The 14,091-nt window shown below is 43.7% G+C and overlaps 1 long non-coding RNA gene and 1 pseudogene across 1 annotated transcript; one reads left to right on the plus strand and one right to left on the minus strand.

Moving 5' to 3' along the window:
• Positions 1 to 3,769: 3,769 nt before the first annotated feature.
• On the minus strand, positions 3,770 to 13,432 carry LOC104585554 (annotated as a pseudogene).
• On the plus strand, positions 4,631 to 6,127 carry LOC106865554. The gene is made up of 3 exons (XR_001404723.2): positions 4,631 to 5,027; positions 5,099 to 5,234; positions 5,733 to 6,127. It is a non-coding gene; the product is annotated as an uncharacterized LOC106865554 (long non-coding RNA).
• Positions 13,433 to 14,091: the final 659 nt, after the last annotated feature.

Consider the following 14,091-nt stretch of genomic DNA (forward strand, 5'->3'; position numbering starts at 1 on the left):
ACGTGAACATTTGGTGTTTGTACTACGCAAATCTTTTGGAGGTTATTTTTTTGAAGATTGGGCATATCTGACTAATTTGGTGATGAATTTTTGAGGCTAAGATTTGTGTAATTTAGACATCTGGCAGCAGGTAGTTAGTTCTCTACTTCATGTCCAAATCTGTTTGTCTAAAATTTGAAATTTAGAAGCTTTGTACTATGGAAATTGTGAGATTTGGTTCTAAATTTCGTGCACATCATGGCTGTATATTTGAAGACAACGGAATGGTTGAGTGCAAATCCGGACACAAAAATTTATCTGATTTTGTGTGCGATGGTTAGATTCAAAATTTATCCATAATTTGATAAAATTGATGGAGTAAATTGTAAGTTTTGATCGAAGATATTAAACTTTTTCAAATAAACTAAGCTTAACTAAATTTGAAACTTTTGATAAAAAAAAATTGGTTACAAAGTTCGGCCAGGCCAATGAAAAATGTTCAAATTAGCACATTGGCAGACTTCGAGTGCATTAAATCGGCTCATGGTTGAAACTTGGACCAATTAAGCTATCGGTGAAGGAATTGGGCAATATGATTGTTGCATTATTGATACACACGGTACTTATGGGCTGGCCCAAATTTAATCGACTCGGGCTCATGGTTGATACGGAGTAATCGCTCATGATGTTATCAAGATTTCTGATTTCTCACTTGATTTATATACTCCCTCCGTTCCATAATTCTTGTCGAAATATTACATGTATCTAGACACTTTTTAGAAATAGATACATCCATTTTTGGGCAAATTTGAGACAAGAATTATGGAACGGAGGGAGTAGCTTGTAACACCATGCACCAACACATGATTATGTGTTACTGTAACTATAGCTTGCAACACATTTTGACCAACACAAAATTATATGTTACAATAGAAATGTTGTAGCAGCATATTTTGACCAACACAAAATTATATGTTACAGGAGAAATGTTGTGGCAACACATTTTTGGATCTTCTTTAATATGTGTTACTGTCTATCTTGTAACACATATGATGTGTTACTGCAGTTTTACTTTGTAACACATTTTTTCATGTGTTACATGATTGTGTTACTTAAACACTGTTTTGTTGTAGTGTTATATGTGAAGAAGCACGAGTTTGAAACACACCGTGGATTTGAGGTTGGAAGAAAATAAAGCAGAAGCAACCCAAGAAGTACCTGGAGCAAGAAAAATCGAGAAATCCATTACGAAGACATTTTAAAACTCCCACCAATCCACATTGTGCTAAGGGGCTAATGACAAGGATATCCCAGCCGGATAGCCAAATGCCAACTAGACGAGGAGGCCGATTCAATGTACAAGACCGTCATCCCACCCACTCAGCTATGAAAGCTTCCGTGTTCGAGAAGGAAGCCAGTTTGAGTTACAGAAATATGTATCGTAGATATCTTGTATAGGAAGGATGCCACGCATACTTTGTAAAGAAAGAATCCTTAGTAGTATAGAAAGGTAGAGTCCGTGTATGAGTTGTACCTGGCTCTACCCAAAAACCCTAGTTGTCCGACTATATAAAGCCGGGCTAGGTGTTCTCGATGGGCAGAACACAAATTGTAATCCCATATACGAATATTAGATAGCCAAGAGGACGTAGGCTTACTTCCACGAGAAGGAGTAAGTCGAAAACCTGTATGAACATTTGTCTTTCGCTGAGTTCTTTATTCTACACGAGTCGATATCGCCGTGAAACCCCTCTATCTTTCTACTCATCTCCACTCGGACCTGTCTCTAAGATGAATCGACAAGTTTCTCGCCGTTGGGTCTTTGCCATCAGAAACGTCTTTACATTGGCCAAACTAGAGGGAGATGCTAAGTTGCATTTTATAGGACATCCAGATTGTTTTGTGAAATTATGTACTTTTGTGAGATGGGCAAAACAATTATTATTTTCATTTTCATAAACTTGTTTATTCATATAGACCACACACAAAATAATTCTCTCATAAAAATTTACAAGGTAACAGTGGAACACGATATGTAAAGATGTTACCATTTTCATATCTTTCTTAAAATGGTAGGCACACATTTTGTGCGTCTATTTAGGCACATCATTGAAATGCATAAATTTATTTGGTACTTACAAATTTCTGAAAATAATATCGTGTTTACATTGGGGTTGCATTACTACTTGATATTTTTTTCGCGAGAAAATATTTTCTTTTTGTGGTCTGTGAAAAGATAATAATTGGAAGATTAAAAAAATCAATTTATTGCACAACATGCAAAAAAATATTCTTTACAAAAAAGTAATTGATGCATGTCTATTAAAATGCAACGTAAGCACACTGTTATTTTCTTTGAAAGATGCTCGGTTTTAAATGGGGGAGGACCAAGGCTGCACCTTTTAGTTTAAGGACTACGGTTACAGTTTAGCAATAATTGGCCTAAACAACAACCTTTTCGTTCACAACCACAGATGTATAAACAGTTCAATTTTTCTAGTTATGCTTCGGCAAACTGTGGTAAAATCAGCTTCTAGCATGCAGACCATGACTACGTGCCGCAACACTGGAGTTGGCTGGTAACACGGGACTAATGCTGCTGTGAACACGTTGGTCAGAGATAAAGCAGCAGTGCACAGCATTGAAAATTGCTAGCTGACATGTAAAAAACAGCGCTGCTCATTAGTTTTTTAGACACAACGGTCGATCCCCGCCTTCAATTAGAAGAAAGAATTGGACCATGTTTATAAGAAAAATCGATACAATGCAGGACTTATTCAAGTAAAGCCGTGCGAAAAATTCTGACAAAGAATGTACACAGGACGAAACCAAATGAACAAGCTGCTACCGCGAAGACAAACCACTCCCGCTCCAACGACGCCGAACAGGGAACAACTCCTTCCGCCAGGAGAAGGTAAGCAGAATTGGGCTTTTTCGACGACCGGAGCCAGGAAGGTTGCCCCAAAAGGAATGGCCCGCACATCGGCAAAGTCATGCAGCACAAAGCCGCCCTCCCTGGCAGATCCCGACTAGGCCCACCGCAACAAGCAAGCTCCGCCATCAGACGAGGGCTCCAAAGGCAACGCTTCCAAGGAGGACACGACGTCCGACGACGCAGCCATTGCCCGACCCGAAAAACGCATAAGAGCTTTCGCTCGGAGAAACCTCGTCTGCAAATAGTGGGATGTAGTAGTGCTGCATGGCGACGCCTTCAAGAATGGTGCAGGATTTTCACCCGCAGCCCAACACACCTGGCGCGAATAGGAGCAGCAGCTTTGCGACGAGCCCAAGGACAGGCCAGAGACCACCGAAACACCGTGTGCGCCGACGTGACGCATACCACCACCGGCCAGGGCGCCGCTAACGCCCCATGCACCGGGTCAGACGCCCCCACGACGAAGCAGTCGCAAGAAGACCTCCCATGGCCCGTAGGCTTAAGCCAGGCCCAGATCAGGCCCGCCCACCGCCGGCTGAGCCTGCCCCATGCTACCGCGTGCCGGCAGCGCCGGCCACACCCAAACCCAAAGCTGTGGCGTCGTGCCGTTCAGCTTCTTTACCCCCAACTTGGTTCTCAAACTGTCTCCCATGCTTCAAAACGTGCATAATTAGGAGAGAAATAAGCTTCTATTCTGTTGATAGCTCATTAGTACGAGGCGCATGGACGAGCTGATAAGGGTTACGTAGAGCAACAATTATTTTCTTTTGTTAATTTAAAAAAAAAGGTGTCTCGCACATCCTAATGCAAGATTGCAGCAACTGTAATCAAGACAAATAGACTTCTACTTACCCATTAATGATGAGCTAATGCGCAGAGAAGTTCGTTGATATTTCCATTGAAACTTGCAGGAAGATTCCTGAAGAATGACAAGGAAGTAGATTTCACACTAGTATCCTCCCATGACAGTTGTTCCCACCAATCTTGTTCGCTGAATATTAGTGGCGCAAGCTCTGGTTTCAGTAATCCGGGTGGCAATTCGAACAGCAGAGGACACTTGTACACTAGCAAGCGCTGCAAGCATGGGAATGCAAGTGTGGCATCACATATGTTCCGCAGGCTCCCAAGATGACTTCCTAGCCACTTCAGACGGGGGAACGAGTCGTCGAGTCCCTAGCAGATGACATTATTCCTCCTCCTCCATCAGCCACCAACTCTAACATTGAATCACAGTTAACCAAATATAACTCTTCTAGGCAGGGGAGCTGCTTGATCCACATGATTGCTCTGATGCTGTGGCATTCATCGATTATCAGTTTACGAAGTCTGGGAAGGCAAGCATGAGGCACCGCTCCTTTCCATATGATAGTTTCCAATTTTTCAAGACCGGCCAATGTGAGTTCGTCAAGGATTTCTAAGTGCCAATCTGTATCCACAATGGTTTCACCTATCGTTAGCTCCTTCAAACTTTGCATAACAGCCAGTACCAGGCTCTTGAGTTATGGTGTCTAGGGATGCCAATCGATGCGGCCAGCCGGCCGCAAAATTTGCCTGAAAAAAAAGTCTTCCGCAAAATTTGCCCGAAAAAAAAAAGTCTTATTGGGCTCATGCGGCCTGCCCTTCGAATTTCTGGACAAACGTGGACAAGCCCGCTTAGCCCGCAAGAGCCGTTTTGTCAAAGAGGCAAAATCCAGTGGCAGAACTCAGAAACAACTTCTTCGACGGTTCGACTTCGAGAAATCGAGACGGCTCCTACCTGGCGGCGGCTGGCCGCCGCCTCCTCCTCCTACCGCCCCGCCTTTTCCTCCCTCTCCGGCCGCCTCCTCCCTCTCCACCCGTTTCATGGAGCCGTCGCCTCCTCCCTTCTCTTCCGCCGCCTCCGAGCCGGCGCTGCTCCAAGAAGATGAGCAGCCGCAGCCTCGCCCTCCTTCCGCCGAGCTTCCCTTCGTCCAATCCCGTCCGAAGGGCACCGCCTCGTGGAGCCACCGCTGCCATCCATGGATGCCGTCGAGGAGGAGAAGATGAATGTGGAGCAATCAGGTGGCTCCCGTCGACGAACACCAGATCACACCTGAGGGATGTGTTCAGCTCCCCCAAAAATCCAAAAAAAAAGGTTACGCTTCCTTCTCTCCTTCAATTCAATTTTCAGTTTGGTGTTTTTCAACTTAAGTAGCCATGGTGCAGATCAAGGAAAGAAGAGAAAGCGAAGAATCTGGAAGAGAAGAGGAGGAAGAAACAGCAGGAGAAGAGGAGAAAGTTGGGAGATAAGAGAAGACATAACAAGGAGAAGGAAACAAAGTTGCAGCAAAAGAAGAACAAGGTGATTTTCCCCCTCATGGCACCAAGAATCTGAACATAAATAACTTGTAGTCCATTGTAGACATAAAGTTTGTTGTATTTCAGTTTTAATTCTAGGTAATTAATTAAGTCAATTGATTCACTAAAACATCAAAAAATATCCAGTTCTTGCTACTGTTGATCTAAAATAAGGACAGCCTAATTCAGTTATCTCTTGTTTACAACCCTTATTAAAGCAACCAAGCAAGGCATTTTTGTACAGAGTAATAACCCTCATCAGTTTTAAAATATGATAGTCAAGTACATGTGCTTCTCTGGTTTCTATTATACATTCACACCGAGATTATGTGCTCGCTGATTAGGATAGGCATCTTGTTATTTATTTGGATAGACATCTTGTTATTGATTAATGTGTTAATCTGTGTCATTAACGCATTATGCTTGTGCATTTGCCTGCAATCTGTTAGGTTCCTGATCGAACATATATTGTTGTGAATAATTTGTTTCTTTCTTAATTTAGGATGGCACTTCTCCTTCAGCTATGCATTGCAACAAGGAAGTTAGATCCCCAATATGTAGGTCTCCAGGGGTGAATATGATGAGAACATTAAAAAGAAGATCTTCAGAGGCATTACGTAAAAGATCCAACAAAAGTCCCAACTCTCATATATTATAGTAATAGAAACTCCCTAAAGATGTTGTGCAGATAATCTTTGGTTGTTAAATACATTCAACTATTGTATATATCAAATTCTCCAAATAGTTTCAGTTTTGTATTTCTGCAGTAGATCATTTTCTTGTCTAAGCCAATTTAATTATAGCCTTTCAATCTGCAATCCCTTTTCAATGCTTTAAGATAATGTGCATTGGACTTACCTATTGTGGTTTAATGATATATTCTTCATCAGTTGCCAAGCAGTACTGCACTACTGTCATATATACATACTCATCTCCATTACTGATTTTACTTGTGTGCTGCTCTAAATAATGTGAATTTTAAATAAGTTATTACTGATTTTACGTATTTGCTACAGTGCGTTTATTGTGTGCCCTATGTATTTATCAGTACTCATTCAAGACTAGAGCGGGACTCATGGCGGCTGCCTCACAATTCACCGCTTCAAAATTGTCGCAACCTCGGACATGATTCACTGACATAGAGAACTGGACACCTAGTTTTGCATTGACATTTAGGTTCAGAAAAACTCAACAACTGTTGTGTTCTGTCAGCTAAACTTGATCAATATGTGTTGGCATCTGAGGTTCCAAATTTTCTGGGTAGCTATTGTGTTGATCAACAACTCTTGTGTTAATTATTGTTAATTACTGTTGTCTGAAACCCGAGATTGTTAAAAATACTACAACTGGAACTTCCTGTCAGCAACTTTGCCTTGAGAAATAGTACATAGCTAACCTGGGATTGTTAATTATCATAGCTCTTGTGTTGAACTTGGATTGATTAGTGTTAATTACCACATCCCTTGTGTAGCCTGTTAATCGTTTAATCGAGTGATCTTACTAGTATATTATTGCTTCAAGCAACAGCAGTGGCTGGTGGCCAACAGCTTTATTAGTCAGTCATCCAGCGGCAAATAGGCGCAGCTAGCGGCAAGCAGAACCTAGGCGCGGCTTCAGGCAGCTAGCGGGTAACCATGCGCCTGTTGCAGCTTCTCAGTCACGGCATTTTGAGTTGAGCCGCGGTGCCGCTGTACACATTCACTTGGACTTGCGGCCGCCCGCGGCTGCCTGCGTAGTACATTGCGGCTTCATTGCGGCTGAAGCGAACAAGTCTGCATTGCCCGTTGGGCTGGTCGTCGGCATCCCTAATTGTGCCCTTGTTTTTCTGCTACTTAGAGGTGGAAAGGAGAGGTACTGCACGAAAATGCCAATCGGCGCACGACATCTCAGGCGGTCCAAGACCGGGCCTGACGGTCCATGATGGGATGACCAGATTGTATTAATGGACCGGCCGGTTGTATAAAGGCCGTATAGTGAATATCATATATTGTGTTTGGTCCATCAGTAGACTGTAGGTTTTGGCCCAAGTTGGACCTCGTATCAGTGAAATGGCCCAGGGACCGTCTTGGACTATGCTAGTCATCTTGGACTGGAAGGTGCCCGATGGTCCTGGGCCAAAACCTACACGCGGGAATCAAATTTCGTAGTGGGATCGTCACAATACACATCGATGATGCCTGTTCGTAGCGGGAACAGGACGTGCACAGTTTTAACTCAGACCAACGAGACGGCCAGGGAGTTTTCTTACTACCCAAGAAAACTTTTTGAATTTGTGCCAATACCCAACTGCCCATGAGCTACCCCCGTGCTATACTCAAACCAGATGTTGCCCATGAGTATATATGAAACAACATCAAACCAGATCGCCAGCACGGCACTCATCCATCCTCAATCCAAAGGCTTTCACAAGTTGCGTACACCACCATGGCAAATGCAGGTGAAGAAATGAAGCAAGAACTAAATCCCCTGCGCACTGTTCACTTTCCAGGATGGACTCCTATCTGCATACGATTTTATTTTCTTTGATAGGTTCCTTCTGCCGGAAGCCTTGAAAACTCTAACGAACAGATCAGTTCTGACTTCTGACAATATTACTCATATCATTGACTCTTTTTGTTTCTATCCACAAATTCAAATCGTCTGCTTAAGATCTCATATAATCAGCATGAGCATCGTCCACTATGCAATACAAAAATTGCAGGGAAGAAAGCAAATCAAGCAAAACCCTACCACCACTCCGGATCGAACTGAATCTTCATCGGAAGCACCTATCAATACTGTCTGCTCAGGGTGCTCAACCATCTACAGAACTTTTTCTGCCCACACCATTGATTCAGTGATCACCCACTCGCCCAGTCCCCGTAGTCTTCACCGGCGGCCAACTAAAAGCAAGTCATTAACCCCCTGGACGACCAAAATTAAACTCATACTCTCATTGATCCTCGGCGGAGAATGCACAAGTAATTCACACGGCACGCTTTGACTCTCCGCGTGACACGCTCAGGTCATAACATCAGATCTTCAAGATCACCAAGCAAACACGACGATATGCGCCTCCAAACATTGGGACTTTTTTGGTCTATTCTTAATCTCGAAAATTCAACTCCCCTTACAACGACGGCTACCAAAAACCCTTTATAGGGCGACTCTAACCCTAATCGGGTGGGACAGGCCCCACACCACAACTACGGCCCAAAAGGCTGACTCAAAGTGGTTTTGGACAGGGCCAAAAACCATCAAACGAAAAACAAAAGAAAACAAACTCTAAACCGGTGTACACTTCAAAACCGGTGGTGTTCTGAAATTGGGCTTCACCTCCTCCTTTGTAGGAACGTCAACACACAAAGATCCAAACTTGAGAATATATGGAGTTCGTGAAATAGCAGGGGTAATCGATATCCTCCCCTCATCATCCCCCAAAACTTGAGAGGAAACCGTCATCGGTTTCGACTTTGCTTGTTGGCTCTTTTTCTTCTTCACAGCAAACGTAGCCACCTTAATATCGTTATCAAACATAGGCTGCAGCACATGATGCTTCCCTTGATGCCATAAAGCATAAACATTGAATCTGCCTTGATGCGTGGTACGTTTATCAAATTGCCACGAACGGCTGAGCAGCACATGACAAGCATCCATAGGCAAAACATCGCAGACCACTGTGTCTTCATAAGTACCCACCGAAAATTTCAGGCGCACCTTATGTGTCACCTTCAGCTTCCCGAAATTGTACAACCACTCAACACAATGTGGTTGTGGGTGTTTCCATGTGGGCAATGAAAGAGAATCCACCAAACTCTTGCTAACAAGATTGGTGTAGTTGCCACCATCGATAATCATTTTGCAAGCGGTGTTCTGGACTGTGCATTGGGTTTGAAATATATTCAAGCGTTGTCCTTGTCTTTCTATGCGATCGTCGGGTACACGCTGCACCATCAAATTAGTGCAATTAGGAGCAGCATCCTCGGGATACACATCGAAGTTATCATGATCTTCAGACGCCACAGCAGATGGCACATCAACCTTGTCATCATCACTAGCAGAAACATAGCCATCTTGTGTAAGCATCACCCTTTTTGTGTTCGGACAATCACGCCTCATGTGTCCTCGGCCTCCACAAGTAAAACATTCAATGGAAAAGGTGGAGTGTGTACTAGGTGCAGCTTTGGACACTCCTGATTTTGGCGCCTCACTATGAGAAACCTGGTTGGAGCGTGAAGAGGATGTTGTCTTCGCACTAGAACCAGCAGCCTCGGTCGGAGAATGATGCCATGAATTTGCAGGAGCTACAGCTTGACGTCGCTTGAATTGTTGCTCCGCACGCTTAGCTTGGTGCACAAGATCCTGAATATCATAATAGCTAATCATCTCCACACGATCTTGCACCTCAATATTCAGTCTATTAAAGAATCGAGACATTGTGGCCTCCGGATCCTCTCGTGTTCCTGTACGTATCATCAGCAACTACATCTCTTTATAGTACTCATCCACAGATTTTGTGCCTTGAGTGAGCTGCTGCAATTTATTGTACATATCTCTCTTATAATGCTCAGGAACAAAGCGATGTCTCATGAGGTCTTTCATACCTCTCCACGACGTTGGGCGAGTATGCATACGAAGAATCTGATTCCACCAAATCAGCACATAACCGGTGAATTCAACTGCAGCAAGTTGAAGTCTCCGCTCCTCGCTGTAATGACAGGATGCAAAAATCTGATCCATACGCATCTCCCACTCCAAATAATCTTCCGGTCCACGATCACCCGAGAACGGAGGTATGGACAATTTGATACGCCCAAACTCACCATCATCATGTGGAACGCGAACAGCATGACCAACCTGATCACGACCATGTGATTGTCCACGAAGAGCGCCTGCAGGACGAGCAACAAACGGATGTTGTTCAGGTGCATCATAGTCAAGCTCTCCATCAGCAGCGTAGCCCACTTGGTGACGATTTTGCTGTTCGGCAGGTCGGTGATGAACCGTGTCATGATCGGTTATGCACGGGCAGGAGCATCGCCCAATGCATCTATCCGGGTAGCTAACTGCGCAATTTGTTCCGTCAGTGCGGCATGACTGACGAATAAAATCGCAAGTGTTATCAAAACCAGCCCGGACATTGGGAGCCAAATATTCTACAAAAATAGGCGGTGCGAGTTCCTGGGGCTCATCGGCGGCAGCCACAGAATTTTCCCCAGTCTTCGATGTCACCATCATGGCAAACAAAGAGTTGGGCAGAAAAAAAAAAGAGTTGGGCGGGCACAGAGAACCTCGCGCGCACCAATGAAGGACGGCAGGAGAGTCGTGCGCGTAACAGCCGAGGGAGGACGGTAGAGGATCTCCAAGTGTAGATTGGTTATAAAGATGCAGCGATGGAAAACTCGCACGAAGGTGAATCGGACGAGGACTCCCAGGCAGAATCGGATGAGGACTACCAGGCGGAATAGGACGTGGACTCCTAGTAGATAATTCTCAGCAGAGAATCACCGTGCGAAACCTGACGACTCTGATACCAAGATGATAAGGATCAACGTGATCCAAAAGGGTTTTAGGCCCAATCTTTCACGGCGATCGACGAACAAGCAAATCAGCAACCGAGCGAAATCAATCTGAAGTAATCCAGATCAAATCCCTTCAATTCCTCATGTTGGAACTGAGTAGAATCAACTCCACCGCAGGGCATAACATCAGATCTTCAAGATCAGCAAGCAAACACGACGATATGCGCCCCCAAACATTGAGACTTTTCTAGTCTATTCTTAATCTCGAAAATTCAACTCTCCTTACAACGACGGCTACCAAAAACCCTTTATAGGGCGACTCTAACCCTAATCAGGTGGGACAGGCCCCACACCACAACTACGGCCCAAAAGGCTGACTAAAAGTGGTTTTGGACAGGCCCAAAAACCATCAAACGAAAAACAAAGGAAAACAAACTCTAAACCGGAGTACACTTCAAAACCGGTGGTGTTCTGAAATTGGGCTTCACCTCCTCCTTTGTAGGAACGTCAACACAAAAAGATCCAAACTTCAGAATATATGTAGTTGGTGAAATAGCAGGGGCAATCGATATCCTCCCCTCATCAAAAGGTCCAGTGTCATGTAAATCGATAATCCTCAACATACTTAGTGCTGATATGGCACCATCCGGGATTGTTTTTAGCTCACGCATTCTTGCTAAATAAAGGTACCTCAAACTTGTCAGTTTATGAAAGTCAGCTGGGATCGATCGGATTGGGTATCTGAAAGATCAAGGTGCTGCAAGTTCACTGATTCTCCAACATCTGACGGGAGAGAAAGTGGGCCTAACTCACTTGGTTGGGGGAGTGCTCAACGCCTGTGTTCAAATCCTCGCGGATGCGAATTTAGGTTTCTACTTATATTATAGGGGTCTCCCTTACAGTTTCCTTTAAAAAAAACATCTGATGGGAGCTCTTCAATATTAGTTCGCCTAAGATCCAAGTGGGTGAGAGAAGGAGCAGTTGCAAAGAATCCTATACGAGGAACTTTTCCAATAATGTTGCTACTTGTGATTAAGATAGTTGATAACCAAGGACAAGGGCAAGAATCAGGGATCACCACTTCACCGCCCAAGAGGGAAATCCTATTGGCAGTGCTCCACTCTTCTGGTTTCACTGTTTCTTTACCTCTACGTACTAGCCAGTTCTTGTTAGGTCCATCTTCTTGTTTACTTTTTACGATCCAAAGAGCTAGACCTCGGATTGTGTCGTGCATCCTTAGAAAATTTTGCCTCCGTGGATGTTCTTCTAACAAGCCAGCTCTTTGTAAACGTCCAATAACAGAATGACCCTTCGAGTAGCTGTTGTTGATATCATCATCTTCATCTAGTAACCCATGTCCCATCTAGATATCTATTGTATTTGGTACATAGATATAATCATAATTAGACCATGCAAATAGAAGAAAACATTTCTTTGTCCTCCAGTCTGAAAGTTTGTCGTAACTAATATACAATACTTCAAATAGGTCTCTTTTTTTTTCTGCATCTGCATCTAGAACTTTATGGAACTAAGACTTCTGATGAAGAAACATCACAGCAAGTTTCCAATCATCTTCACTTTCTTTTGATGCCATTGCCTAACCAACTATCTTAAGAGTTAGCCAAAGGCCTCCACATTCCTTCACAATATTCTGAGCATATTCTCTAATTTTGACACTGCTATTGGTCAGCCTATGACAGACCGCATTTTCATCAAAGAGACTCCATGCTTCTTCAATCTAGAGCCTTTGTAACACAATCACCTGACTATCTGCTTGCATTTTGTGACAAATCTGTTGATCACGAGTTGTGATTACTACCACCCGCCTATTCTGAGGACCGATTTGAGTGTAACCTTGTGGTATCCCAACCTTCACTAGGTCTAGTGATTGCCAAAGGTTATCCATCAACAATAAAAAGTTAAAAACTGTCTTTTCTTCAAGAAGTTGTAAAGGGATGCTGATCTAGCTGTGGTGCTCTCATTCTCTCCTAGCGTCAACCCAAGCTGGGATACAATGTTCTGCTGAACTTTGCGACAATCTATTTGATGATCAATTTCCACATAAATGACATGATCAAATTCGTGTAGTTCTGCACTGTAGCTGAAGATGTTGTTTAATTGCTTAAGAAGAGTAGTTTTTCTAGACCCTCCCATGCCACAGAAACCAATGAAGCTCTTGGTTCCTTGACTGATGTAACCAACTATCTCCAACATGTACTTGTCCTGCCCCACAATATTAGGTGGCAGAGGCAGCTCTGTGCCAACGGGTGGGAGCAAAGTGAAGATACCATCACTCCGAGGAGTTTTGTCATTCAGTTCATCAACTTCTTTCTTCTTCGTTGTGGCAGCACGACCAATATGATAGTTGAAGAAACAATTTCAAGAGCAAAACATATCTTTGCTTCTTCTTTTGTATGCATTAGCTATGGTGATTGATTCACCTTCAGTTGACTTGGCACATTCAATCCAACTTTTTGTTTGATCCCTCGGTCTCTTTCCCAATTGAATTTGTTCAGCAATAATGTCCATGTCAATTTTTAAACCATGAGTAGCTGTTGCTAGATTATGAACTTTTCCTCCAGGCTTGAGGGTTGAGGCAGTACGCAAAGTGCTTCTTGATTGGCTTCCATACCTCATTGACACTTTGGGTACTGCCTTTTTGTGATCTGATCTCATGAGAATAACCCATACTGAAATCCATGAGCCACGTTGTTGGAAACGGACAAAGAAAGTTTCCTATTAGTACACAGACTAGATCAGTAGAATAACTAAGTCCCAAGGGAAAGTACAGTCAAAACAATTCGGCAAGTTTGCAGAAATAGGGCTTGCTAATTCTCAGGCGACTCAGAAATTGTTATTTCTCAGTCGAACTTCTTGATCGTTGGATGAGGTCTGGAGATTCGTTCAGATTTTTTCTTTGAGCAAATTTCACAGAACCACACTTTTTGTGGCAGCCGTCTCACAAAACCACAACTATGGGGGTATCTTGTCTGAGAAAACCCTAATCTCGATAATTAAGCTGGTTGATGGTGTTTCCGACACCCCAGGGCCACCAAGTCAGATGTCATGTCATCTTCCACGACCCGTTTTCGATGTCCGTTTTCGATGCGACGTCAGTTGCCTTTGCTCTAGTGACAGCCGGTGATATCTTGGGTCAGGGAGAAACTAACATGGCGTCGAAAACGGGTCGGGGAAGATGACATGGCATCTGACTGGTGGCCCCGGTTTGTCAGAAACGCCATCAACCAGCTTAATTACCGAGATTAGGGTTTTCTGAGACCAGCTGCCTCAAAAATTGTGGTTTTGTGAGACTATTACAAACAACCGTGGTTTTGTGAGACAGCTGCCACAAAAAGTGTG

The sequence above is a fragment of the Brachypodium distachyon genome, chromosome 5, assembly GCF_000005505.3.
Source record: "Brachypodium distachyon strain Bd21 chromosome 5, Brachypodium_distachyon_v3.0, whole genome shotgun sequence".
NCBI lineage: Eukaryota > Viridiplantae > Streptophyta > Magnoliopsida > Poales > Poaceae > Brachypodium > Brachypodium distachyon.